Source organism: Cavia porcellus, unplaced genomic scaffold, assembly GCF_034190915.1.
Source record: "Cavia porcellus strain 051 isolate PalLab524CR breed Dunkin Hartley unplaced genomic scaffold, mCavPor4.1 scaffold_22, whole genome shotgun sequence".
In the NCBI taxonomy this organism is placed as follows: Eukaryota; Metazoa; Chordata; class Mammalia; order Rodentia; family Caviidae; genus Cavia; species Cavia porcellus.
Window position 1 is genome coordinate 33,005,930 of NW_026947505.1, and position 27,951 is coordinate 33,033,880.

Here is a 27,951-nt window from a genome sequence, read left to right on the forward strand (position 1 = left end):
CAACTGGTCGGACAAATGTTTTTTACAAGTAAAGTTTACTCTTGTTCCTGTAGGGGTTCTAGTTGATAATACAGAAAGTGGAAGACAGGGAAGAGACTAATCAAAAGCTAAGTTACTATAAGCAAAAGACTACTTCTAAGAGGAGTTTGTAGCACTAATATAAAGAAGGAAGACTGATGAGAAGCACTGTGGAATTTTGTGAGTTTAAAAAAACAAATGGGCTAGAAGTAGTGGAATTAAGGGAGATTATTAAACTAAGTCAAATACTAACAAGCCTCTAATAGGAATGGTTAGACTTTTTTCTGTAATTTGATGCTACTAGAAAGAAATAACTGGTAGAAGAGAAAATTGCCTCTGTAAGTATACACAAACGGGTTCTGCAAATACATATGTAGTAGCTCAGGACAAACATACAATAAACATATGTTAACTTTATCTCAACTAAAAATGAAGATTATATACTGTAAATACAAACTATTTGTCTAATACCAAGGAGTACCATAAAGAAGTAAATGGTAGAGCAAAGCTAACTAGCAGGTAACCTAATTCTTTTTTTTTTTTTTTTAAATGTTTTGAGACATAGTCCTGCTATGTAATTTAGGCTGGTCTTGAACTCACTACCTAGCCCAGGTTGGCCTTAAACTCATGGTGATCCTCCTGCCTCAGCTTCCATAGTGCTGGGATTACAGGCGTGGGCCACTATGTTCAGTAAAATTCATCTTTTAAAATAAAAAGAATAATAGTGTTCTTTGTATAAACTACTCAGATTTACAAAACTTTAAATTAAGTACCGATTTGCATTACTGAATCGAAGGTCCCATGTATCCATGCAAGTGTCCTACCACTAAGCTATTCCTGGCCTTATTATTTGAAATTCTTATAGAAAAAGAAATTTATGAGTAAGTTAGCCACTCTGAGACAGGCATAAATTTTCCTAAAGAGGAGAATTTCCTAAGTGCAGAGGAACAATATTCTACTTTAGCCATTTGTGTTTCTAAAATTTTTTGATGGAAAAATGCTAACAGTTAAAAACAAACAGAATTCCCCATTGCTAAACATTTCAACCTCAATTCCATATAAATGGACTGTTATGGTTTGTGTTTAAAAGTCTCCCCACAGCCTCATGTGGTCATGGGGGTGGGCACTTTGAAGGCACTGAGTCTAGTGTTTGTGATTCGTTCACAGTCTAGTGCTGGGACTGAGGGTGAGCAACACCCAAGGCAGTAGTCAGCACACAACATAAAGGAGGGAAGGAGGTGTGCTTTTACTCTTGCATGGCAGCTTGAAGTGCCATGAATAGCTGCCCCTTAGTCACTCCACCTACCCTGGAGCCAGCTGAGTACGGACTCAAGCCTCCAAACACTGTAAACTAAAAACCTTTCCTTCCTTCACTTTGGGCATCAAGTATTTTGTCTCAGCAATGAGAAAAAAGTATCCAAGACATGGACATTGCCTCATTCACAACTAAATGAAATAATGTAAAAAAAAAAAAATACATACATTTGATATGTAGTGATAGCTAGTTCAGTAGAAATTCTAGGATTCCAGATATATAAAGCACATAGTATGCCACTATGTCTTCTTGGGCAAATTATTTAATTTCTTTGTGCTCCAGTTTCCACTCTAAAATGACGATTAAGGAAAGTAGCTATATTACAGGGTGATGGGTAACCCATGTAAGATAACAAAGTATACAATGAATAAACATATATCCCAATAAAATGGTGATATTACCATTTTGCTCTATGGAAAATGGAAAAAGCAATTCAAAAGTTTCAAAGATCAGTGAAGGTTAATTGTAATACACACGCCTGACCAAAAAAAAAAAAAAAAAAAAAAGAGGCAATAGTAGTACTAATTATTTATTTTAAACAGTATAGATTTAAAAAGCAGAAAAAAAAAAAAACCTTTAGCAAATAGGGCTGTATGTTATACTGGCTGCCTAATTGTGAAGCTGACTGAACCTTTGAAAAATTCTTTTTCAGTGCAAATGAGACAAATAACTATTGTAAATGGGGAGCTACAGAAACCTACTTGAAAAGCCTAATAATATTAGTAGTATAAATTGTGCTGCAGATATGTTAAGGATCTCTCTGGACTAAGGGATGGAATGGCTGAGCACTGAAGCAGGTATTTAAATAACAATAAAGCAAGGGAACCAAATAGCAGATACATTTTGGAGAAAATGAGTCAGTCATGTTTGGGGCAAGAGGAAAGCAGAGGATTACAAAGATATTGGTGGTAGGGAGTTGTTCCAGAAGATGAGGAAAGCCAATGAAAGCTCACAGTGTATGGTGATTTGCTTTTTTAACAGAAGGTCTGGAATACACTAAATTTTAATATTCTTCTGTAAGGCTACACGTTTATCATTTTATCTTTGTTCCATCATTATTTGCTGTTTTACTCAAATTTATTTTAAGAAAGAAAAATATAGCTCATGTTTAATATTAAAGAATAGTATGAGCAAATAAAATAGGAAGCATTGCTCACCTGCGTTCTTTCTCAGTTTTTGGACAAGGTAAAGAGAATATCTTTCATTTTAATATATAACCTAAAATTAAATCCTGGTTTTCATAATTCCTATTAGAGATGATAATATTTCCTGTAAACCATGAAACTGGAGTTATCAGTATCCTAGAAAGGTTATATTTTTATGAAAGTGTATCATTTAAAAGGTTAGAAGGTAAGTCTTTGCTATACTTCATCTATCTAGCAATCCAATTTTACTTCTTCTAACCAACCCCTGAACACAAGCAAAATTCTTTATATAAATTATGTTAGCGCTAAAGTGGTGAGACTATTTTGTTCATTGTTGTATTCTAAATAGTATACGGCAAGGAGATGTTCAGTACATATTTGTTGCAATAAATCTCTAAATAAACATCTGAATACATCTAGCTTTTAAAGACTACTATAAAAAATAGTAGTCACTCAAACTCAAGCATTTCCCTTACTTTTAGCTGTCAGTTCCACCACTGCATCGGTTTTGAAATGATAAATTTGTTTCAATACAACTGATACACTAGAGATTAAATTGAGCAATAAGTAAATTTTGCTACTACTTCATTTGGGGGAAACACTAGATGAATACAGGAAATCATATCCAGCTGAAATAACCTACATATAAATACACAAAAATTGTATTTTTATCATCTATCAACTATTTCATTTACTTGTGAAGAATTATATACCCACATCTTATGTTACAGCCACATCCTATGTTACAACTTTCCTTCTGATTTCAGAAAACTTGTTTGCCATAAGATGCAACCCTTCCTGTGCAAACTTTAGGTCTTGTTAAAGGCAAACTACAATATTTTACTCTAGTATTTACAAATTTTAACCATATAACAAGTACTATCTTTTTTTTTTTTTTCTTTCAGGTTCTTTCTTCAAGGTTTTTTGAGACAGGGTCTCATTCTATAAATTCAGTTCAGGCTACCTCAACCTCAGTACGGAGCCCAGGCTGGTCTTGAATTCCTGATGATCCTCTTGCCCCAGACTCCTAAGTGTGGGGATTACAGGTGTGTGCCAATACACCTACCTAAGGCTCTTATCTTTATTTTGCAGTGCTAGGTCCCTGCTAGCCCTAGGCAAGTACCCTATCTCTGAGCCACATCTCCAGTCCATCTTTATTTTTTACATTCACAGATGAAGTTTTTGTGTGCTTATAATCTATGCTATTTTTCTGCAAACTCTATGTTGTTTTGGTAGGCCGATTTTTGTGTACATCATAACTATTTTAGGAATACATATCTCAAATTTTAACTGAATTGGTTGTCTGTCAAAGCTCCTCTGAACTTAACAATTGTTAACAATGACCTCTCTAGGATGACCAACGCAAAGGCAGAAATGTTTCTACCTTTCTAGTTGCCAATATAGTCTTAACAGTTTTATTTTGGTTTTTTGGTCTTTTTGAGACAAGGTCTCCCTATGCAGTTCAGGTTGGCTTTGGGCTCACTTTGTAGCCCAGGCTGGTCTCAAACTTGCAAACAATTGTCCTGCCTCAGCCTCCCAAGTGCTGGAATTATAGGACTATGCCACTATGCTCAGCATTAACAGTTTCTTAGTACCAATTATAATTCATGTTGCCTCTGTGAATTGGCCAACATTATCAGATAAGTTATTTTGAATTACCTTCAACAGAAACAGAAGAATTAATATAGTGTCGGCTGATTTTACAATTTTTTAATTAAAGCAGGTTTTGAAATCTTTTGATTTCAATTAAGATTTAAAATTTAAATGTAGAAGAATCAAATTACCTTAGTATATATACTATTTTAAATATTTTTAAAATTAATGCAAGTATCACATCATTTGCCAGTTAGGTAGTATTTAGTGCACTTCACATTTGACTAACTTTAAAAGAATTTACCAATGCTATTAATTTAACCTACAAACAACATTTTTTACAGAAAATTACTAGAATTATATCTCTTAAAGTATGACCATTATAATTCTAATAAGGCAAAAAGCACTTTCAAAGAAATGTGTAATATCAAATTATTTTTCTAAGACAAAATGAACAAATTATATCTAGTAAGTAAAACCTAAAGTTCAAGTATTACCATTTAAGATAAAAAGAAAAGAATTATAGTAAACTTTTAGCATAAACTTCATAGAATCATGTTACTTATATTTGCAAAACTAAAGTAAAAGAATCATACCAAATCAGTCATCCAAACATTAATTCTCTATTATGTTCAGTTTTAGTGTTATTTAAAAGCTTGAAAATAGCAAAAGATTATGATACCAAAAAATAGATTACCTCACCATTATGCACCTGGAATAACTTACTTTCTAAAGAAATATCTTTTTACTAGTAAACCTTACTAGCTGAAGTAATGTAATGATCCACACTATCTCCTCTTAAGAAAATTTTCTGATTTTCTCATTTAATGCATTGCCTCAGGACTACAAATGTTGATCATTTCTTATTGTTAAAGGTTTACCAGTCTTTACCAGGCTTAAGTTCTTCTACAAGGAATGTGCAAGTCAGCCACACTTGGCAACTTATGCATTGTGGTTTTTGTGGTGGGTGCTACCATTTTTTAAGAATTAAGAAAAGTGCAATAAGTCTGAGACAAAACATTACATAATTGACTACCTAGTATATATTTTCCAATTCATATCTTATAATTATTTTCCAATAAATTAAGGCTTTAGGATGGAAACTGCTACCTTTTAGTGCCCCTCTTTACTGTAATTTTGGTATAATCTAATCTGCACATAAATATTTTTAAAAAGGAGTTAAATGTTAGTATGTTCTTAGAGGCAAAAGGTAAAGGAGAAAAGAAATGAAACCCCTTGAAAGAACCAGTATTCACTTTCTACCATTCGTATTTATAATGAACCTATTAATACAAGGAAAATTTTAATAATCTGGTAAAAATTTTAATAATCTGGTTAATAAAGGGCAACTCAATATGAAGATTTACAGAAAGTTATGAGAAGTTTCACCAGCTGATCCCCATGTGGGTTCAATCTCTTTCTCCGATTACCATTTTTTCTGTTCATCTCACATAACTATTTATTCTTTTTCTAATATCATGGCTACTCACTAGCATTTTCTCAAGTGGACTGTTGGCCAGTTGCCAAGACGTGTGTGTGTGTGTGTGTGTGTGTGTGTGCGCGCGCGCATGCGCGCATATATGATAGCACTGTCAGTGTGATGTTTAAATTCATGGGTTAGACATAGTATAAGTGGGTAGTTGTTACCAATAATAAAGTACTGTGAGTTTTTTATCTATGTATCCATAAAACTTTCAACACCTAAAAAGATAAAAACACACATGTATGACGAGGTACATACAAGGATAATCACCTTACTGTATACTATCAAAACATCCTGAATATCCAATGAGGAATAAACAAATCACTGCATAGTCATATGAAGGAACACATGCATCTTTTATTTTAATTTGCAGAGTAAGATATCCAAATAATTATATCAAAGACCTATATGGCATTTTTGATTAAAAACCAAAATGTAGTTTCCATGTATGAAATAACAAAAAAAGACAAAAAGATTTTAAAAGAGACATTTTTATATGAATGCATAGGAAAGGGTTTCAAAGGAATTAGGTCCAATTCTGTCCTATTCCACTTCTTAAAAAATACGGTATGTTAATACATTACCTGAATAAGCATAAGCAACTGAAAGAGAATAAAGGCAGACTAAATGTTTCTCTATTATTATTCTCTGTATATTTTCCCATAACATTACTTGCATTCTGATATGCAGGAGAGGAAAGTCACAGTACAAGAGAATGCTATTTCAAAGCATCTACACTTAGCCAACCATAGCTATTTTCAAGTAACTCAAAAGTCTATGTTGTTTATGTTGAAACTGTTAAAAAGTTGAGTTATGAGGATATATGAACGATAACACCTAGTTATGTTTTGATTTAAATGTTACTTATACGCTCATATGATTATGTATACAACTAACGGTCTTTAAACTTACGGATTCCTAATTTATAACCCATAACTGAAACAATACCAACAAAAAAAAGCAGATCATTTTTTTTACCCAAGGCGAACTATTCAAGGTAAACTATTTTCTCAAGCCCTTAAATTAAGTAAGCTGCATTCACCCACCCATTAAAGTTTAACCAATTATAAGAAAGAAATATAAGGAAGAAATAAAATTTAAAAGTAGGTTTACTCTATTAAACTTGTGAGTTCCCAATAAACACTACAGCCTTACAAAAAGTTACTGTACACAAAGGCAGACAAGATACTATTTTCTGGGGCTGGGGATTTAGCTCAGTGGCATAAGCACCTGCCTTGCAAGCAGGCGGTCATGAGTTCGGTCCCCGGCACCAACTAAAAAAAAAAAAAAGACACTATTTTCTCCAAGCTTGTATTATAATCAGTCTGGTTCAGAAATTCATGATGCCCAAGTCCTGTGCTAAATGTTTAGTTACATTAGTTTGGTTACTTCTTTCAATTTTCCTGTAGTGAAGATTAAGGAAAAATTATAGGTAAAACTCTTATCTGGCATTAAAATAGAACAATAAATATTATTACAAATTACTACTGCCTAATCTCAACTCTACTATTCACTCTACTTCAGCTAGCATTTTTCAAAAAGACTCACTAACTTTTATAGGCACTAGTGCCAAGAAATCTTCAAAGGATTCCTACTGCCTACTAAATTAAGTGCAAACTCCTCTACCTATCATTGGAAAACATGCTGTGACATAACTCCATTTCCCTGCAAATCCTCACTATTCTCTAAGCACAGAGGATCCTTAGAGAATGGCTTTCGAACATGTAACAGAAATATTCCTGCCACTTTCTCTGAAGAATCTTATCCTTCAAGGCTCAGTAGAAATACTACATCCTTCAGAAAGCTGATTCTCTGATACTGTCGGTGTCCTTTAGTATTAAAAGATGATCAGTACTAGGGCCCTGCAAAAATATAAGAACGAAGAGAAGCTAATTTATAAAATGGTGACGTCCTGGGTATGATGGCACATGCCTGTAATCCCTGCACTTGGGAGGCTGAGGCAGAAGGATCACTGTGAGTTCGAGGCCAGCCTGGGCTACATAAGCAAGTTCAAGGCCAGCCTGAACTACATAGTGAGTCCCTGTCTCAATGCACCCCACCCCTCAAATGGTGATGTGTCTGTAGATAATGTACACACATTCTCTTACATACTTCATCTCTAGATTACTTATGACACCAAATGCAAGGTAAGTCCTCTAAATAGTTGTTGTAATATAGTATTTAGAAAATAATGAGAAGAAAAAAAAAGTTTTCTGTATGTTTAATACAGATACAATCACATTAGGTCCAATTTTTTCCCCCAATGCCGGGCACTGAATCTAGGGCCTTCATACAAAGCTACATTCCCAGCTCTTTTGACTTTTTAAATTCTAAGAGAGGGTCTTGCTTAACTGCCTAGGATAGGACTGAACCTTCCATCTTCTTGCCCTAGTCTCTTAGAGTGCTGGGATCCAGGCGTGTGCCACTATGCCTAACTATAATTTTCAATCTGTGGTGGTGCAGGATCAACCCATGGCCACGGATGACCAACTATGTGGGTCTATAAGTTCACAAAAAATTAAAGTTTATTTATTTCTACATCACTATGGTGCCTAGTAGTATTTTACACATAATTTACACTCAATAATATAGAAAAATTTTACCACTGAGAAAATAAGACTTAATATTCGTGGGGTATTTTTTGGTACTGGGGATTGAACCCACAACCTTGCACTTGCCAGGCAAGCTCTTAGGCCACTGAGCTAAATCCCCAGCCCCAAGACTTAATATTCATATAAAATTCCTTCTTCAATTTCCCCTTCTATGTAGCCTACCAGTGGTAATAACTCTACTAACTGCCCCTTTTCCAGTCTTAATTCAACATCTATAAGACACAAATCTTTCAATACCAAACAAATAATGTGGTAAATCATCAGTGACCTAATGCTAATTAGAGTGCTTTTATGTTAAAGTCATCATGCACCAATAGTGAAGAAAGGTAAAGGAGCTAGGATATGCTAGATTATTAGGATCATCTGTCAAAATTAATTATGAGATACACAATTCTTTTCTTCAATTTTAGGTAATTTGTAACCTAGGAACTGAATTTTATAATCAAAAGATATATATGATTACCCATTTAGTAGATAAAGTGATCTTTTATATGTTAATTCTGTCTCTAAAGCTATGTAAACTGATAAAAGCACTCAATACCCTTAAAAGCTAACAGACTGTTCATCTGATCATTCACAAGTCATTTTCCTTGGTTAAAAATCTAAGGCACTGGAAACTCTCAGTTGTTAGTTTTTGTGTTACCTCTAGGAAAATTTCAACTATGTGAGTCTCTTATCTGGCTTCTTTTAAGCAATCAGGTTTAAAAATTAGGTAATATTAATTATATGCTTTAAAAATATAGTTAAATTCTTCACATAAAAGACATGTAATATATTCTTTGGCTCTATCCAGAAACATTAGTTATGACTTCCAATTACTGAAGAATATATTAGCTTTTTACATGAAGACATCAGTAGCACAGAACAGATGAGAATTGTGGAAAGGAGATTTTGATTTCATTTTATTCCCTCTATTATTACTTATATCACATATAAACTTCCTAAAGGAAGACTGTTGCTGATGTTAATGCTTACTTTTCAGTTAGGACCAGAATACATTTTGTACATTTAGAAGGGTTAACAATAGAATTTCAAATTTATTTTTTGAAAACTGCTTTTGCAAATGAATTAAATTAGAAATATTCAGGCAAAAGTTATGTTAAAGTTAATACTATCAACTAATGACCTAAATGTTAAGAATGCTACTATGTTTAAAGCAAGAAGACTATACAGTTTTAAAAGTAAAGTTGTAGTTACTATAGATTTCATAGTACCGCAGTTACAAAGCTAATCTTGAATGGTGCCATGAACTTTAGCATACCTGGAAATAGAAAAATTCAAATTGTAGCTGTTCTTGGCTGGCCCACTGCCATTTTTGCAGCTTACAAATTTTTAATTAAGTAACTGCAGTGAGCTCATCTCTACCGGATACTTCTTTTCCAGGGCAGGTCCAGGAACTGGGTCTGGAGCCTTGAAAGCAGAAGAGAAACTAGAGTAAACTACAGGTAGGCAAAGTAGGAAATGTGACCAGATAACATGGTTAAGATCTAACAGCAATGAAGTAGCAACTAAATTCTCTAACATAAAATACTGTGAAGAAAAAAAGGGTTTCTTAAATGACAAGTACCAGAGAAAAAGCAAATAGCTTTAGTTATGGCATTCTCTTAATCTACCCAAATCTAGTTTAGATTCTCAGTTCTAGAAATTAGCTTTTATGCAGTTTCTAATGGCTTTTAACAACAGCTTGTCTAACAGAATATCAGAGTAACTATCAGAGAAAAACAACAAAATCTGTTTTCATTGGTAAAACTGGAATTATAAAGTCCTAATTTTCTGGTTATATTACAGCTATTTTGCTATTGTACTTGTTATTTTTTAACCACTTTCATAATTTTCTATGATCAATTCTCAGGGTTTTCTTAAATGCTTTAGATAAATCCAAGAAATGAAATGAACTTCAAGTTTCAATTTTTAAAAAAGTCCTTGGCAATTCTTAAAGAGGGAGGCAAAGAACAGCTCATAAGATGTGGTTTTCAACCACACTGGAAATTCTTTTTTCCATTACCAAAATAGATTCAATGACTTTAAAAAAAATTGTTAGGCCCATATAAAAACAAAAACCAATTGCAGAACCCTAAAAGTGGTAAACTGCTGTACTAATTAGGTTTCTAGGGTCTGGAAATGAGGTCCTTATGCTTGCAGATTGGTACCCTTATGAGTTTTTCTAAGAAACAAATTCTATAGCAGTCAAAATAAACTAAATTCTTTGCTGTTGTCAAATGTGAAAAGTACAACAGGACAAAACACACACACAGCAACGACAGGGATTCAAAGAATTTAACTTCCTGTTTTTGTAGTACTAGCAATACAACAAGAGACTAAAAATTTTTTTTTCTGAAAAATGTAAACTTTCCACCTTGATGACATGTACAGAAAAGAATTCAAGAAGAAAAGAGACCTAGGTTTAAATCTGATTTTGGCATTGCTTTCAATTATACTCTACAGAGATTTCCTTTCTAGAAGTGACGAATTACTGCTCATCTCAATGGACCATCATGAGATTTTAAAGGAAGTACATAAAGCACCTACCAGCCTGGCACATAATGGGTATCCAAAATACATTTCTCTCCACTATAAAACAATGAAATCCACTCACCTGTTGTTTTAACATGTGAGTATTCATGTTTTCATTTTTATAAATGCTAAAAGAACAACTATGCTTAAGATTTAACTAAGTCAACTACATCATATCCTGATAGATATAATACTGACTTCAGAACAGCTACATAAGTTAGTACATGAGACTGCTCAATTCTGAGAGCAGATGATAAAAATACAAAAATTTACATTTAAGATATAAAGATAATTCATCCTAAACCAGAAGACAGATTACTTTTCTCCTGGGGTTAAGAAGAAAATACTTGTTTCAACACACTTCTTATTAAACTGTTACAAATACTAGAAGACAGCATCTTAAAATACAAAAAAGCAGTCAATACATGCCATAACTTGGTACATCAGGAAATGCTTTAACAGCAAAGAAAAGCCTTATATATGGGCAGTAATTATCCTCTTACTGATAGAACAGTGGGTTCCACACAAAATTATTATTTACCAAATATGGCTCAAAGATCATATTACATGTTCCCTGACATTACTAAGTAATACAAGTATCACAAGCCTAAGGAATTTTTAAAAAATTATTTCCTAAATGTATTCGCTCTACAACTTTGAAAATTCTTTTCATTCCAAATGAAGAGGTATGATTAAACTGGTGTACTGTTCAGAAAGCAAACAAAACACTTCACAGAAAATATTATTATGTATTTTAAATTTGTAGCTAGCCTTCATACTAAAATTTCACTATTTCACTATAGTAACAAGTTATTTTGGTTTTTCCAGATACACAATGTCATCAATGAATAATAATGTTTGCCTCCTCTTTTTCAAAAGATCATTATGTAAATGTTTTGGTTTTTGTCTAATTATATTTGTCAGCATTCCCAAGACAATGTCATACTACATTATTGGTGGGGATATAAACCAGTATTAACCACTTTGGATAACAGTTTGAAAATTTCTCAAAACACTAAAAACAGAAATTTCATTTGACCCAGCTATATCTCTCTTAGTATCTTCCCAAAATAGCTAAATTTATCATTCTACAGTAATACATGCACATCCATGTTTGTAACAGCACAACTCACAACAGCCAAAACACAGAATCAGTCTAAACCCCCATCCACAAATGAATGAACAATGTGGTAAATGTACACAATGGAGTACTACTCAGCCATAAAGAAGGATAAATTTGAGTCATTTGTAGGAAAATGGATGGCTACTGAGACCCATACTGTTAAATGAAATAAATTAGTCACAAAGGCTTAAATATCACATGGTTTGATTATCACACGAGAGACCCAAAATATAAAAAAGTGAACATGCAAAATAAAAGACCCATGTTAGAGAGGAAGATTCAAATAAAGATGGAATAAGATCTGGAGAGGAAAAAGGGCATGAAGAAGGGCAGGGGAATAAAAATGGTCAAGATACTTTATGTATATACATCAAACTCCAAGCTCAATGAATCACTGTGTTTCACAAACATATATTGAAAAAGGCTAATGTGGTAGTGCATGCCTGTAATCCCACATACTTTGGGAGGCTGAGGCAGGAGGACTGCTGTGAGTTTGAGGCCAGGTTGGGGTACACAATGAGTTCAAGGCCAGCCTGAAAGTGAGAATAAAACAAATACACTACATATATTTGGCCGTATCTTTTTTAATTTATAACTTTTTAATAGGAGTTCAACATGTTACTAAATATTAAAATAAGGTATTTTAGTATTTTATCATTTCTAGTAAGAAAATGTTGGCCTCTAGCATGAGATAATAAAATCTTTGGAGTATCTCTATTTTTGTTTTACTAAGCATTTTTGGTTGAAATAAATGTTGAAATCCTCTTCTTCCCTTTTTTAGTATCCTTAAAAATAGTCATACCCGTATACCACTAATATGAATTAATGTGATCACTGCTTTCCTAGAATGAATCTCACTTGGTCACGGAGTTATTCTGTTTATGTAATGCTAGATTTTATTTAATAGTTTATTAGGCAATGTTTGCAACAACTTTTGTGTGAAACTCATCTGTGGTTTTACTCTATTTTGCTATCATGTTATGCGGACTTTGTAAAAAGAACCAGGAATAATTCTCTGCGTTCTGAATAGTTATATGGGGCCGGAAGTTTTAAGAAATTCAAATGTAAAAACCTCCTGGGTCTGGTATTTTTTTTTTTTTTTTTTTGCAGGGAAGGGTCTTTTACCAATAAGATTAGCTTTTTCAATTGTGGCTCTAGATCCTGTCCTTTTATATTTCCTTACAAAAACCAAAGCCTTTCCAAATTTTCCCTTCAACCTATGAACATGTATCAGTCTCCTACATCTTAAATACACAGCCATGTGTGCATCCATACCACAAAGTTTTTCTTGACCAGTTACATCCTCTAGTCACTCTGCAAGTATTTATCCACAAAGTTACTTATTAAAATTGCTGTTGTAACCAAGTGTGGTAGCATATGCCTGTAATCTTGGCATTTGAGAGGACCACTGTTCAAGGCCGGACTGAACTACATAATGAGATCCTGTCTCAAAACAAAACAAAACAAAACAAAACAAAACAAAACAAAACAAAAAAATTGCTGTTGTAGATCTTGCCCTATATCTACTGGTTTAGAAGGAAACACCAACAAGAATGGAAGAAACTATAATGGGAATGTAAGAAATAAACATGCTAGCGCATCTCTCTCTTATCACGCGTATTTTGCCAAACATGACTAGACTCAGTATTTATACCATGGCCCCAACTTTGTTTTAATCTGCCTTCAAGGTCTCCCTCTTCATACTTCAATTCAAATTCAAATTACCAAATTCAATAATCTCATTAAGATTCTCATCCACCTTTGTGTAATCATTTAACTCACTGAATATTTTAAGTTTTACTGGGTACTTCCTAACTCATCACATCATTAAATCCTCAAGAAAATCATTGTGGAAGACTAAGTAGCTATTACTCTGATTTTGCAAGGTTCAGATGATTATGAAACTTTATTATCAAAACTGGAATAAGCAGTAGAGTAAAAGCCAGAGAGATGTGTATGTTGTCCTTAAGAGGCATGAACTGAGAATTTTCCTCTTGAAAATCCCTTTTTCTGGTCAACATTGTGCAGTTTTCTAGTTTCCTAGGATTCTTAGTTCTAGACTTCTTAAAGTTTGTTAAAAGGATGAACAGGGATACAAAATTTTGACATTCATTCTCCCACCTTATCCTTTGGCATCTTACCTACACTCACGTGTAACTTAAGATCTCTTCTAAGCTGTAGTTTAAGTATTCTGTGTATCTCGTAAAACTTAAAACATTTAGAATCATAGAATTTCATGTTGAAAGTATTAAATAATCTAGTCTAATACTTTGTTTTATATAAGAAAAACAAAGTTCTAGTCATACAAGTCAACAGAATCTAAATCAAAGCTTAATAAAGATAAAATGTATTACTGAATCATAATTATAAATATATAATAAATATTTTAAGGGTAATTATTGAGTTCTGTATCATTTTGTTAAAGAATTCTATTTTGAATAATTTTAGTTATATATGACAAATGCAATATATAAGCCCATTTTTCAAAGTATATTTTTAAAAGTGCAGAACACTAATAAAATTAAAATCTATTAAATCTTATATTTATGCATGGTCTTCACTCCAGATTTTGAAGCAAAATCATACTATTATGCTTTCCACCTGAGTTGGTATCTTGACTCAACCTAGCAGGCAGCTGGTAGAAAAAGCATGGACAGCTGCTACAGCATTTAGAATAGCAGTGGCTTGTGCTATTCTGCACCGTGACCACTGCTGCTGAACAGTGACTACTTCTAAATCTATTCATACGTTGTGAATATGACTAGAGTGAGGATTTGACCATACAGAAACTTGTTAAGGGTCAAGTATCTCACTCTACTCTTTAGAGTCGCTTTCCGGTTTTGTTGCAGTGAGTGGGATCACAGCCCTCACTTATCTAGGAATACTGTATCTTTCCCACCCACTCCCAATGCAATAACAACGATTTCTGCAAGTCTTTCAGGCTCCTTGTAGGGTGCTCAAAATTAAGAGCTCCTTTTAAAAGAAAAGTTATACCCTAAGTCTTTTAAGCTTTCAAGCCGATTTAACCATGATACAGAACATATGAGAATCATAGGGAACCTCAGTGAAGCAAGAACATTTTAAAATCATGCTTCTACATGCTCAAACCCTTCCACACTAGTTTTCCATTTTTGTCAGAAGCAGGGTTTCTTTTCAGCTTGAAAACAAAGTTACCTTAAAACTCTTCTTACCTTTCTCTAGAAGCCTTTAAATATCATCCATTTCACAACTGACGTTTTTCAAAAAGTCAATACAGTTAACAAATCATTTCTATAATTCAGTCTAAAAGTTAGAAAAGATTTTTAAAAAATGAAGTTCATGTTAAAACTCATCTGGTGGTAGTAAAAATCTGACTTGAATTGATCTAAGACTAGTTACAGGCTTGAATTAGCCAATTTACTGTGAAGATTTCCATGTTTCACTGAAAATATTAAGTGTAGGGTGATGTCTCAGACCTTGCTGGGGCGTTATATGACATACAAGATAGGCAACATTTTATTTTACAAAATATAAAATTTTAAAATAAAAATTTAAAAAAATTTAAATTCCAAAATAAATAGGCCTCACGCTTTTAGATAAGGCACTGTAGGTTTGTGCAATATTCTTTCAAGAACATTAATTTAGGTATCCTATTCTTTTTACCTTTCTTGACACTTATAGAGCTCCATATATTTCAATGTGCATATCTATATTAACTACACTTTATAAAAGACTGACAAATGTTCTATGTAGTCACTTAAACAACACAGTTACACAAAACAAGTAACTGAAACAGATATGAAAGAAGGTTAGGTCAGTGATCTTGGAATTACAGATAAGTTTCAGGTATGTGTTCAAACTACAGTGTATCTACAGCTATAAGTTATAAAGCATTCTTCTCTCACTTCTAAAAAACTTTTTGAAGCTTTAAAATTTCGTAAATTAAACTGTATTTAACCTGTAATTGAAACAAGTAAAATTTGTAAGACATCTTCCTTGATTAGCACTAAAATTCCTCACTGTAGTTTTTCAATATATTCTATAGCTTGTTGCTACTAGATCATGGGTTATGGAAACCTTTGGTAGACTCCAGAAAGTTACAGATTTCTTTTTATAATGGTTTTGAAGGCATAAAAAACAATACCTTGGATTATAAAGAAAGTCAATTTTACTGAAAGTTATTTTTTAAGAAATGATTTTAAATGTCTGAAACGAAAATATTTCTACCTCCCCCCTATTAATACCAAAACACAGTTATCTTATGTGGGATATATATTTACCGATTAACACATAACACAACAAAATTGAGTAGGAGTCTAAACACAACCATAATTTTGAGTCAGTAATATGCATAAATCATATCTAAAGATACTCATGATTACAAAGTCACATGGAAATTATCTGCACTTTTATTATTAGTAATAAAAATAGGTCCTGCTAATACTGTGGCCTGCCACTCAAAATCGAAACAAAATGCTAATTCAATTAGAAATTAATAAAAATAACTTCTCATCAAATGGAAACCCCTCTATTATATCTTCTGATTTCTTCAGGGTCACTCAATGCAGACTAAAAACTCTCTACTAAATCTACCTTTTATTTCCCATCAGCCCCTATACCCTTAGGAATCAAGTCACTCGTTTGAACATGTTCAAGTTCTTAGTACCTACTGCCCTTGCTTAGAATGTCATTTCTACACTTTGATGCTTATGAAAATTGTAAATACCTCTTCAAAATCAACTCCAGTTTCACCTCCTTAAATTCTTTTTCCCTTGCTTTAGACCATACGGACTTTGCTTCCTAGTACACTAATAATGTTCCTATGGGTCAACAGTTTATGATTTGGTATTTAATTATTCTCTTATAGTTCCTCCTACTGTGTCTCTTCAAAAGGCTTACAATCTCTAGGGATATGGGCTATATGCTTAAATACCTGCCTGTAGGCAAGTAAACCAGACTTCATAAGTGAAGTACTGTCTAGAAATAAGTATTATTAGATCAGTTGTTTGCCAGCTTTGACTACCAGAAAATATACCAAGAGAAGGCCCAATAGTCCACTAAGCGCTAACATGAACATTAAAAATTAAGTTTATGGTTCATCTGTATGAGATTCTAACCATACTTACTAATTACCCTGGTATTTACTGGACAGGAATGAATTACAAATAATAGTTATAGCTGACTCACTGTATCAACTTGAGAAGTTTACAAGTTTAAGTGACTCAGCAGGGTGTCAAGGTCCTCACTGTTTAAACATCCTGAGCCTGTGCAAAAGCAAGGCAGGGAGATGGTTTCAGTGCTACAGCAGGCCTAGGGTGGTAGCCTGATGACAACCTAAGGGAGGAAAACAGGCTCCTTTCCCCCACCCTTGCTCTTGTTTTTTGCTGTCTTCTGCAGCCTTGAACTGCTGCAGGAGAGAAAAGTAACATAAATCAAGGAAAGAGAAGTAAAGCAAACATAAAACAATGTTTCACACAAAAAATCTGCTACGCACCTACTACATGCCAGGTCAGGTTCTAGACATGGATTCAATATTCACATAGTAACTTAGTGTCAGGCATTGATCTAGAACCTGGTGTTCTTGACTTATTCTCAAACTCTGAAACAAAAAGCTCTTTCTATCTTCCAAAAAAAAAAAAAAAAAGGTTTAGCACACAAGCTTGGGCTGTATGTGTGTGAGGTCCCCTATTTCAGAAAGTAACAGAACATATATAAAGCATTATTACTTTCGGAGCTTAAATATCTGCAACTCTACATCATATAGATATTTTAAATCGTCATATAAAATATGTAAAAAAGAGGTTTGTGAAGTTTCTGTTCTCTTATGGAAGTATTTTATTACCTACTGATACTTATATGAGGTGATACTTAATGATTAATAATAGAATCACAAATACTTCATAAAATTTTATTTTCCCTCAAAGAACTCTGCCAGTTGCATCACTTATTTCAAATAAAGATGAAAGTAATTTCAAGTAAAATTATGTACCAGTTTCCTGAAGGTGGTGTGGGGTGATAGTATTGGCAATGTATTTTTAAGTACCTTTCTCATTGAGTGGGGAAGGGTAGAACAAAGGAAGATGTAAACAGGGTAGGAAACAAGGAACTGCTCTACACATGTTTAAACCTCTACTGTTGAAAATGACTAAAAAGAAAGAACTTTTTCCTAAAGGAAAGTTCTTAGACTAATGGCAATGGAATTCAGACAGTGAGGGGGAAAGAAAGGGTGGGACTGGAACAAGTAAACTGACAACCTAACAATATCATGTTACCAACCTAAACTCATCTCATCCAGAATTCAACTCCTGCCTCCTACTCAATAACAAATTTCTGTTAATTGTTAATAGCATGAGTGTGAAGCTAGAAGCCAGAATTGTGTCTGCAAATTGTTTTCCTTTCCTGTACAATCAATGGCAAATTTTACTGATCATTCCCACAAAAATAAATAAATAATGTCTTGCATTCATTCTTTTACATCTATTCCCACACCCCCATGTTCTTGTTTAGCTGTTACCTGGACAATCACACTACATAATAACCTTTTACAGGATAGCTTATTCTTAAGCCTTTCTAAGTTATATTTCATGGTGGGAATAAACATGAGCTGTCTAAAAGCAAGTTGGATCCTATCAATCTTCTAAGGAAGAGATTTTGGACAGTTATATTGAACTGAGTTGCATTAGGAGCTGTTCATAGTAGAGAATACTTAGGGAATAGATGATAAAGTCTTTAAAATAACAATTTTATAACAAAAATTCTATTAACAGATTATATTTAATAAGTGATAGGCAGTGGGCCAAATGATTTGGAATGCATTCATATTTAAGAATTCAAATAATCACAGAAGACTGATAACTCTGTTTATTAGATGCTGGTGATCACATACACTCTCATGAAAGGCTTAGTTTTCTCTTTACTACCCAAAATACTTAAAACAGAATACGAAACCCTCTCATGATGCTTGTATCAGTATCTTCCTTTAAATCTTATTAATTTGTCATGGACTAACACCATATTTATCTCTACCTACATACACACACAAAGAGTGGGTCTGGAAAGAAAATACCACAGCTTTAAATTTACATTAGTATAAAGACCTGGGGTGTTTTTATCTTATAATGCTCAAACTGAAGAGATATATGGAATGCCTTTATAAGTATATTACTGAAGAGAAACTTGGCCTATACCTCTACAATCTATGGGGTAAAGGACTAGACTGAAAATAGATAAAGGAAGATGATTGGTTTCTCTTAAAATGTGCACAGAAAATGTCCTGAACCATTACTATGGTCTCAATAAGCCTGGCCTAGTATTCATTCATCTAAGAAATCTGAGTCAAAATTCAGATGTATTTGCAGAAATTCACTACCACTAGGGGAGAAACAGCAAAAGGTAATATGTGTGCCTCTGTGACCTTAGGGTTAACAATGGTACTATAAGTACATTCTCCAAGAGTGAAATGCTTGTTTAAAAGCATCCAAGTACAAATATAAAGATGTTAAATCATAATTTACACTCTGGAATTTAAAAAATTAGCTTTCAAAAACAAGCAAATCTAGTTCTAAACTTGGATTGTCTGAGTTCATTTACTCCACAAATATTTAGTAACAGTTTACATGCTAAGGCATTATGCTAATGCTATAAAAATATACATTTAGTGTGAAACACTGAAAAGTAAACAGATAATTATAATTTGATGAGTCTTATGCTAGGTAGAAATAAAACAAAGTGTTAGAAATACATAAATTACCAATGAGAAAATATAATTAATGATCAGTTATAATAGAAAAAATTGTGATATTTAAAATTATTTCCCAGAAAACTTCAACATAAAGTAAACAATTACATGGGAGAAGCAGAAGATACATCTTTCCACCAAGTCTCTATGACTGAGGCTCACTTTCCTTGCACCAATTTATTTGTAGCTCTAAGTATCTGCCTGCTAGCTACTCTGCACTTTTGTTTTTAATTTCATTTTTGATTTATCCCTCTGAATGGCTTTATCTGCAAGAGAAATGCTGTCATAGAAAGTTATCTGGGCACCTAATGTCAAACTTTTTTTTACGAGTCTCATAGAGCTATTTCATTTTACAAAGGTTTAGGACAAAGCTCTGAAAATTAGTAAAACACTTTTAAATGACTACTATTATAGCCATCCACCTATCAAAGAAGTGTGATTACATACATATTATAGCAAATACAATTGCCAAAATTACCTTCCAATCATATACTTTCTGGTACACTTTACTGTCGATTACACAAGTCTGTTGCTAAGTAGAACCGACCCAAAATTTTACTGACTCGTCACATGGCAGGCCAATGGTAGCAAATTTATGTATGGCATACACACACTGCAGCTGGCTGTTTGTTATCATTTGAATTTCTGAAAGGTTCATAATTACTATGCTAGGAGAATCTGACATTTTGCTAATAAACAATAAGTGAGGATACAGTAAAAGCAAAGTAGTTATAGTAGATATAGTCCCCCCCCCCAGGCAGGGTCTCACTGTGAAGTTTAGGAACTCACTTTGTAGCCTAGAGTGGCCCACAGCAATCCTCCTACCTCTGCTTCCCAAGGGCTAGGATTATAGGCATGTGCCACCATGTCCCGCAAGTTTTTAACAAATACTGCATTATACATGCACTCAAAGACTCCCAAATTTGTATTTCTAGCCTAAATCTCTTGCCTAAATTCCACTTCAAGCATCAAATGAATTGCCTAGTGGTATCACCACTCACATGTATTAAAGCATCACAAAGTTAACATGTCCAAAAACAGTTTCTGCTGGTCCAGTCCAGTCTCCACTTGCTGCTTTCCTACTTTTCCCCAACTCCGCCAACAGCAACTCCGTAATTTCAACTGCGTGGACAAAAAGTCTGGGAGAGGGGTCCTCCTTGGATACTTTTTCATGCCTCATAGCTAATTTATTCACAATTCCTGCCCAAACAGGGTTTGAAACCAAAATCTGATCTCTTTTCTCTCTTTCCTGTTGCCACCCTGATGATACTATCATTTTTCTTCTGGATTATTACAATAGTTTTCCAAAATGTCCTCTTCTTTACCTTTTTTCTTATTTCGTTCTCAGTCTATATTCTACACACAGCAAATATTTTAAAAAGTTACCAGTTTTTAAAAAGCCAGGTAATCATATCCATTGCTGTACAAAAAGAATTTGACAAAATTCAAGACCAGTCATGATAAAAACTCTTAACAAACTAACAATATGGAGGATATTTTTTAACCCAGTCAGCAGTACCTACAAGAATATCTACAGCTATTATATACTGAATGGTGAGAAGTATTTTCCCTGTAAGATCAATCTCACCAGTTCTAGTAAACATGGAACTAAAAGTAATAGAGCAGCAAGACAAGACAATATGTGAAACCAAAAGAATCTATTTAAAACTAATTGGTAATTTACCAAGGTCTCAGTGGTATATGGTCTCCACATAATAATTAGCCATATTGACATGTTAACTATGAACAATCAGCCATCAAAATTAAGAACACAATGACCCTTTCGCAACCACTTTAAAAAAAATCTAAGTGTGGGTCTCACAAAATATGCATAGGCTCTGTAAGATGGAAACTATGAAGTGCTGATGAAAGAAATCACTTAAGTAAATGAAGACATACCATATTCATGGATTGAAAGATTTAACAAAATAAAAGTCAAATTCCTTCCAAAGTGACCCACAGAGTTAATGCAATTTGTACCCAAATCCCAGCAATACATTTTTATAAATTCTAAGTTTTACACAGAACTAAAACAGGCAAAAACATTTCTGAAAAATAAAATTGGAGAAACATTTTAAAGATTTCTTATGGTAATCAATATAATATAGTACAAATGAAGGGATAGACATAAACATCAAGGCAAAGACTAGAGAATCCAGAAAAGACTCATAATTTTTGATAGATGCAAAAAGCAATAAAAATAGAAGGGCCGTGTTTTGTCTTTTCAACAAATAATGTTAGAACAATTGATTAGACATTGGTTAGAGGTAAAACAGAAGCCATATCCTAGGAGAAAATATTTGTAAATCACTTGTTCAACAAAGGACTTGGACACATAATATGTAAAAATGCCTTTTTAAACTACATGTGAAGAAAACAAGTCAATTTAAATATGGGCAAAAGACTTGAATACTAGATCAGACGATATACAGAGGGCGAAGCAGCACATAAAAAATATGTTCAACATCATTAGCTATTAGCAAAATGCAAATTATGCTGTAATGAGATGTCATGGATTAGACTAGCTGAAGTGAAAAATACTGACAATACCAAGTGCTGGTCAGGATGCAGAGAAACTGTATCTGTTGTACATTACTGGTTCCTTGAATGTAGAAAGGTGCAGCCATTCTGGAAAAGCCAGGCCATTTTTTATAAAGTTAAATAAAATATTTGTAACATAGTGCAACAACTGTGCACTTGGGGATTTATACAATGTATTTTCGTATAAGAACTTTTATAAAACTATTCACTGAAGATTTACCTTTGTAGCCCACAAAAGTCTTCAAATTGGTGTTTACATAAATTGGGGTATGATATTCTATACAACAGAATATTTCTCAATATTAATAAGGACTAAAACTATGATACATTTAACCGTTTGGACCTCATGCACATCATGTTAAATTATAAAAGTTATCTAAAAGGTAATATAATGTATGATTCCTTTTAGGTAACATTCTCAAAGTTACAAAACTATAGGGTTAGAGAACAGATTGGTGGTTGCAAGTGGTTATAAAGGGAATGGTTATAAAGGGAAAGGTTAAAAGGGAAAGGAGACTATAAAGGGGTAAGAAAAAAACTTTTTTGTGATAAGCATTTCTATAGCTTACATAAATCTCTACACAAGATAAATATTATAGAATACACAGAATAAATACTCCTACACACACACAAACACCAATAAATAAATCATATTCTAAGAAATGACTGGAGGACAAATTAAGTTATAGCTTAAAACCCTTACTGGCTTCCTACTTCATCTTGAACACAATCTTACCACAATCTGTATGTAAACTTAAAACAAAAAGCATACATTTACCGGAATCTCATCAACCCTTCTCCTGCTCCCTCACTCATTTCCAAAGTACACTGGCTTTCCAGCTTTTGGAAGATGGTAAAACAGATTCCCATTTGAAGGCTCTGCATTTGCATTTCCTTCTAGTTGGAAAGCTCTTTCCTGAATCACTTCATTGAGGTACCCTCTGCTCAAGCATCTAATGTAATCAGAAACCCTTCTGAGTCCTGCCATATAAAGCAGTGTCTTAGTTCTCTTTCTCCCTCCACAGAAACCTTAAAACCAAACAAGACTCAATCTTTCTCATCTGTTACTCCATTGGTCTATTCTGTATTGATGACTGTCACCATTTAGCACACTAGACCTCGAGCCAAGGCACGTGTGAGCCTCACCTTTACTTTACAGTCAGTATTACTTTCTCAAGCCTATCCCTTTCTCCTTTACCTTAATTACCGTATTACCACAGTCTTAATTTCCATCCTTGTCAACTCTCAAACAGGTGGTTCTAAGGCTCGCCTCTTTTAATTTTCTTTTGAAAGTATTTTCTCCACTACATACCCAGTCTTGCTAGAGCATTAAAAACTTAAAATTTCATCATTACCCAATCATCCTAGAGCATTGAAAATGTAAATTTCATCAACTTAGAAACTTAAAAATTTCATCATCAAAAGGACTAAGTAAAATTTTCTTTACAGAGTAAAGAAAAGTACTGTCATGATTTGTCTTCTAATGTTTCATCTTACTTATTAACTCAGCAATGGAGCTTAATGCACTGCAGGATAATCACAATTACTAATGACTTGTCGACTTTCTACTTCTATGCTTTAGGAATGCTGTTTTTCTCTGATCAAAAGGACTTCTCTATGCTCAGTCTGTACATTTCCTCCTTGTCTGACACTCACATTAAGTGTCATCTTTGCTATAAGGAGTTCCATCTCATACCTTTTCATTACCCATTGAATTGGATATTTTCTCCTCTGAGTTCCTAAAATACTTTACTCACTACTGTTAAATTTGTCACAATATAGACACTCACTTGCAAGCATTTATCAAGGACAACAGTCATCTTACCAATTTGCCCATATGTAGTACCCTGCACACAGCAGTAACTCAAAACTACCGTTAGAATAATAAAGAATATAGTGATGAGACACCATGAAGAATGAGTAAGGCAAATTTCTTAGGCCAGTTGTTCTCTTGCACAGATGTGCTACAGAACTTACATCAAACTCTTCTTGTTCTTTTAATCATGTGATAATCCTACAAAAGTTAAGTGCTTACTGACCTGTAGCTTGGTCGGACTAGGATCACCAGCTCAATTTCCCCATAAACCAGTATATTCCCTCAAAACAGGCCCTTCTTATTCCACTTACAGAAGTATAATACAACAGTTCTGGCAGTAATCCTTCAGAGTACAATATGTGACTGTTTATGTGAGAAAAATCTCATGAAGAGAATAAGGATGTCTCACTCAGGACAACTAATCACCTCAGCTAAGTAAGTCAACCGACGTACATTGGTGAGTGTACTTTTATCTGTTAAAAGGGAGACTCACCATATGTGGAAGTAGGAATTTCTTTTGAAATTCTCATTTCAGTGTCTTTATTTTTCTATTTCCTAGGAAATTATCATAAAAGTAGCAACAATATTTAAGCATATATGCTTGTCAGACTAAACAGCAACAAATATACGGTACTCGTATTTCTAGCAACTCTTATTTGACACTGGCCCTTAACTATTTCTTTGTGTACATTTTCTCTTCAATTCTAGGATCTGCTTAACTGTGATATCTACATGTATCTGCTTAAGTTCTAAAGAGCAGATGTTCATATTTAACAGATCATAAAGAAGCAACTGTAAGCTCAGCATGGTGGCACATTCCTCTAATTTCAGCACTCGGGAGGCTGAGGCAGGAAGATAGTTGAAGAGTTCAAGACCACTGGACTACATTGCCTCAAAAAACAAACAGCAACTATACCACAATTTGTACTCAATGGATTGAAATGGAACATGTATTTTGTTCTGAATTATTTTTCTTAAGTAAAAATCTTCTTGTCTATATTGCTATCTTCTCTACCATTATTTTCCTTTAATGACCTGGCACCAGCAAAAACCTATGATCTGGAAATATACCTTTAAAATTATAAAAAATAGTCCACAGAATGTCAAGAACATGGAAGCAAGTATCTATACAATAGGCTTCATAGGGGCTGGGGATTTAGCTCAGTGGCATAACTGCCTGCTTAGCAAGCTCGAAATCACGAGTTCAATCCCTAGTACCAAAAACAAACAAACAAATGAAGCTTCTTACCATATATTTAAATATTATCAATTTTTAAAGGGAAAGTTTCTTCACTTTAAATTTTTGTGCAATCTATTACTGGCTTTGTTGTATGGAAGACAACCATTATAAATTGCTAAATTAATTTGCCAATATAATTATTGTTGGTATTATGACCCATCTGAATTTGAAAATGTTAAGTTTTCAAAATAATGGTATTTGATCAAAACAAAAATGAAACTTTCAAGCATATGCACACAAATAATCCTTCTGTTAACAGCAAAACTATTCAGCTATAACGAGACAGAAAAGACCAATGTGTACCTCACAATTCTTTCTGCAATAATGTCATTTATCTGATGGTTGACAACTGGTTTCCCATCATTATTTGTGCTTCTGACTTTTACAGGCTGCACAAAAATACATAGGTATAAGACTCAAGAGTATTAATTACAGATAAGAGATTTCATATCATTACAGAATATTCTAAATATACTTAGTAAAATGCAATCAGTTCTTTAAACTGTTTGAACTGAACTAACTACAACTGGTTTCATACTTTTTCCCCTTCAATCAGATTTTATTGGTACATTTTAAACATATGTAATGATCACATTCATCATAGTGAATCTGTACTTGTACATGATATAACTTGATTCTTTTTTTTCTGTTCCTCTACCCTTCTTTCAACCCCTCCTCCTCTCTCCATTTACAAAAACTTTCTTCCATTTTTCCTTCTTTTCACATTTTTTAAACTGTTTTTCTCTTTCGTTTCCTCCTCCTCTTCTTGTTCTCCTCCCCATTTGAACATTTTCTTCCGATTTCACAATACTTAATATACATTTTGGCCCTTATTTACACTTTTGGTTTCCAGAGAAAACAATGTGTTATTTACACATGTCCAACTTATTTAACAGTAGGATCTTAAGGTGTATCCATTTACCTAGGAATGTCTCAAGCTTATCCATCTCTATGGCAGAGTAGTACTCCATTGTATTAAACAAAACAAAATACATCTTTATCCATTCCTTGACCGATACGCATTTGGGTTGTTTCCAAGATTTGCTTATTACAAACTGTGTGGTTATTATAAACTGTGCTTTTATAAATATGCAAGTGCATATATCATTATTTATATTTCCACAAACTGTTAAATCACACTAGCAAGAACTCTGAATGTTAGTGAATAATCAATGAAAAAATGGTATCATTAAGATATTATTATTATTTATTAACATTATATAGCACTAATTAGATGAGCAAAATATGGCAATCACATTGGCTTACTCAATGGATTAAGGCAAAAAAATTTTATTTAAAAATAAAAGCAAAAGAATTATAATTAATCCAGCAATGAACAAGGGGACAAATAACACTGTTTGCCTTTTGAATGTGAAATACAAACAGTCACATTACTGAAATACTAATTGAAAAAAGCTAGCAATTTAAGACAAAAGTACAAGGATTGTTTTATATAAATTAGCATAGTTTTATAAATATTTAACATAGTAGAGGTCTCAATATCAAATCTATGCCAATTTGAAATGATTTTTTCTATGTAAGAACTAAATCATGCATTTGTAACTAATTTCAAGTTGAAAATGAGTGTTTCCCTTAAGAATAGATATGAAAAATACAAAGAATAAACTGCATGCTTATTTTGATTTTAAAAAGCAGTGATGCTTTATTTCATCCTTTGTCTAAAGTTTTAGTACAATGAAAAGTACAGAAATTATTTTTCCTTCAATTGATGAGGAAATAAAGAGTACAGATACAGAGAAAAAGAAAACCTAATAAAGAAAATTCCAAGTGAGAAATCACTTCTTATTTAAACTACGTACCCAATGTAACTAGAACAAGAGTTCAACTTGGCCTATTTCAAAGATTATTACTATTACATTTTATAATGAAACTGTGATCAAAATGAGGCCACTGTGAGAGTTGTACTGTAGTCAGAAAAACTGCCTTAAAAGCACAGGTTAGGCTGTGGATATAGCTCAGTGGTACAGCGCTTGCCTAGTAAGCATGACGTGCTACCTTAAATACCCAGCACAGGGTTGGTAGGTGGGTGCACAGGATCTCACAGAATGCATCTTACATTTTGAGTGCTACTTATTGATGGCTACTAGTTATCAAGTAGATAATATGCTAGGTAACACAAGAAATGTAGAAAATGTAGCTAAAACTACTCTGCAAGACAGTTATTATAATTCTTATTTTTCTTAAGGAAAATTCTTGGCTCAGAGTTTGAACATTAGTTACAGTTAGCAATAGAATTCAGATTTAAATGAGTTTCAAGCCTAAGCACTGTGTATCACTGATCCCCAGACAGTAAAACTAAGATATTTAATTAAAGCAGTAAAGATTGACAACCTGATGACAGAAAATCAAAAGCAGTACTTCCTTCAGTTGCTAACAAAATTAAAATCAGGTAGCCTTCCTTCTACCTTTAACCCTGAAATTCATACAGGTTTCACTTTTGTTGATTTACCTGCTTAAAAAATCTTGCATGGTACAAGATCAGTGTTCTGCAAGGTTGAGTTGCTGATTTCAAGTTTCCATTTGTATTAGCAATTATTTTCTCTCAATGATGAGGAAAGGAAAGTTATTCTGTTGAATTACCACTGACTATATTGATGAAACTACTACCATCTTTGGGCTGCCTGTCTGACAAATTGATAGGAAGCAAACTGAATTTTGCCAACACTAAAAGCTTAACACACTAAGGTATTAATATCAAAAGAAATTTTCCTTAATGTAAATAAACCTCAGAGTAAAATGTTAAGCTAAGACTCACAATAATAGTATTTAATTATATAATAGTATTATTTAATACAGCGATATATTATTAAAAA

At 33.3% G+C, this 27,951-nt stretch overlaps 1 protein-coding gene across 5 annotated transcripts in view; it reads right to left on the reverse strand.

Annotated features, from left to right (window-relative positions):
* Tab2 (TGF-beta activated kinase 1 (MAP3K7) binding protein 2) overlaps positions 1–27,951 on the reverse strand; it is a 75,280-nt gene that overhangs the window by 41,043 nt on the left and 6,286 nt on the right. For 4 of the 5 annotated variants that reach the window (XR_010041944.1, XM_063233024.1, XM_063233023.1 and 1 more), the window contains exon 2: positions 9,428–9,576. The exons of the other annotated variant lie outside the window; for it this stretch is intronic. The gene's annotated coding sequence lies outside the window, so the exon portion shown is untranslated. The remainder of the gene's footprint in view (positions 1–9,427; positions 9,577–27,951) is intronic. 5 annotated transcript variants of the gene reach the window in all.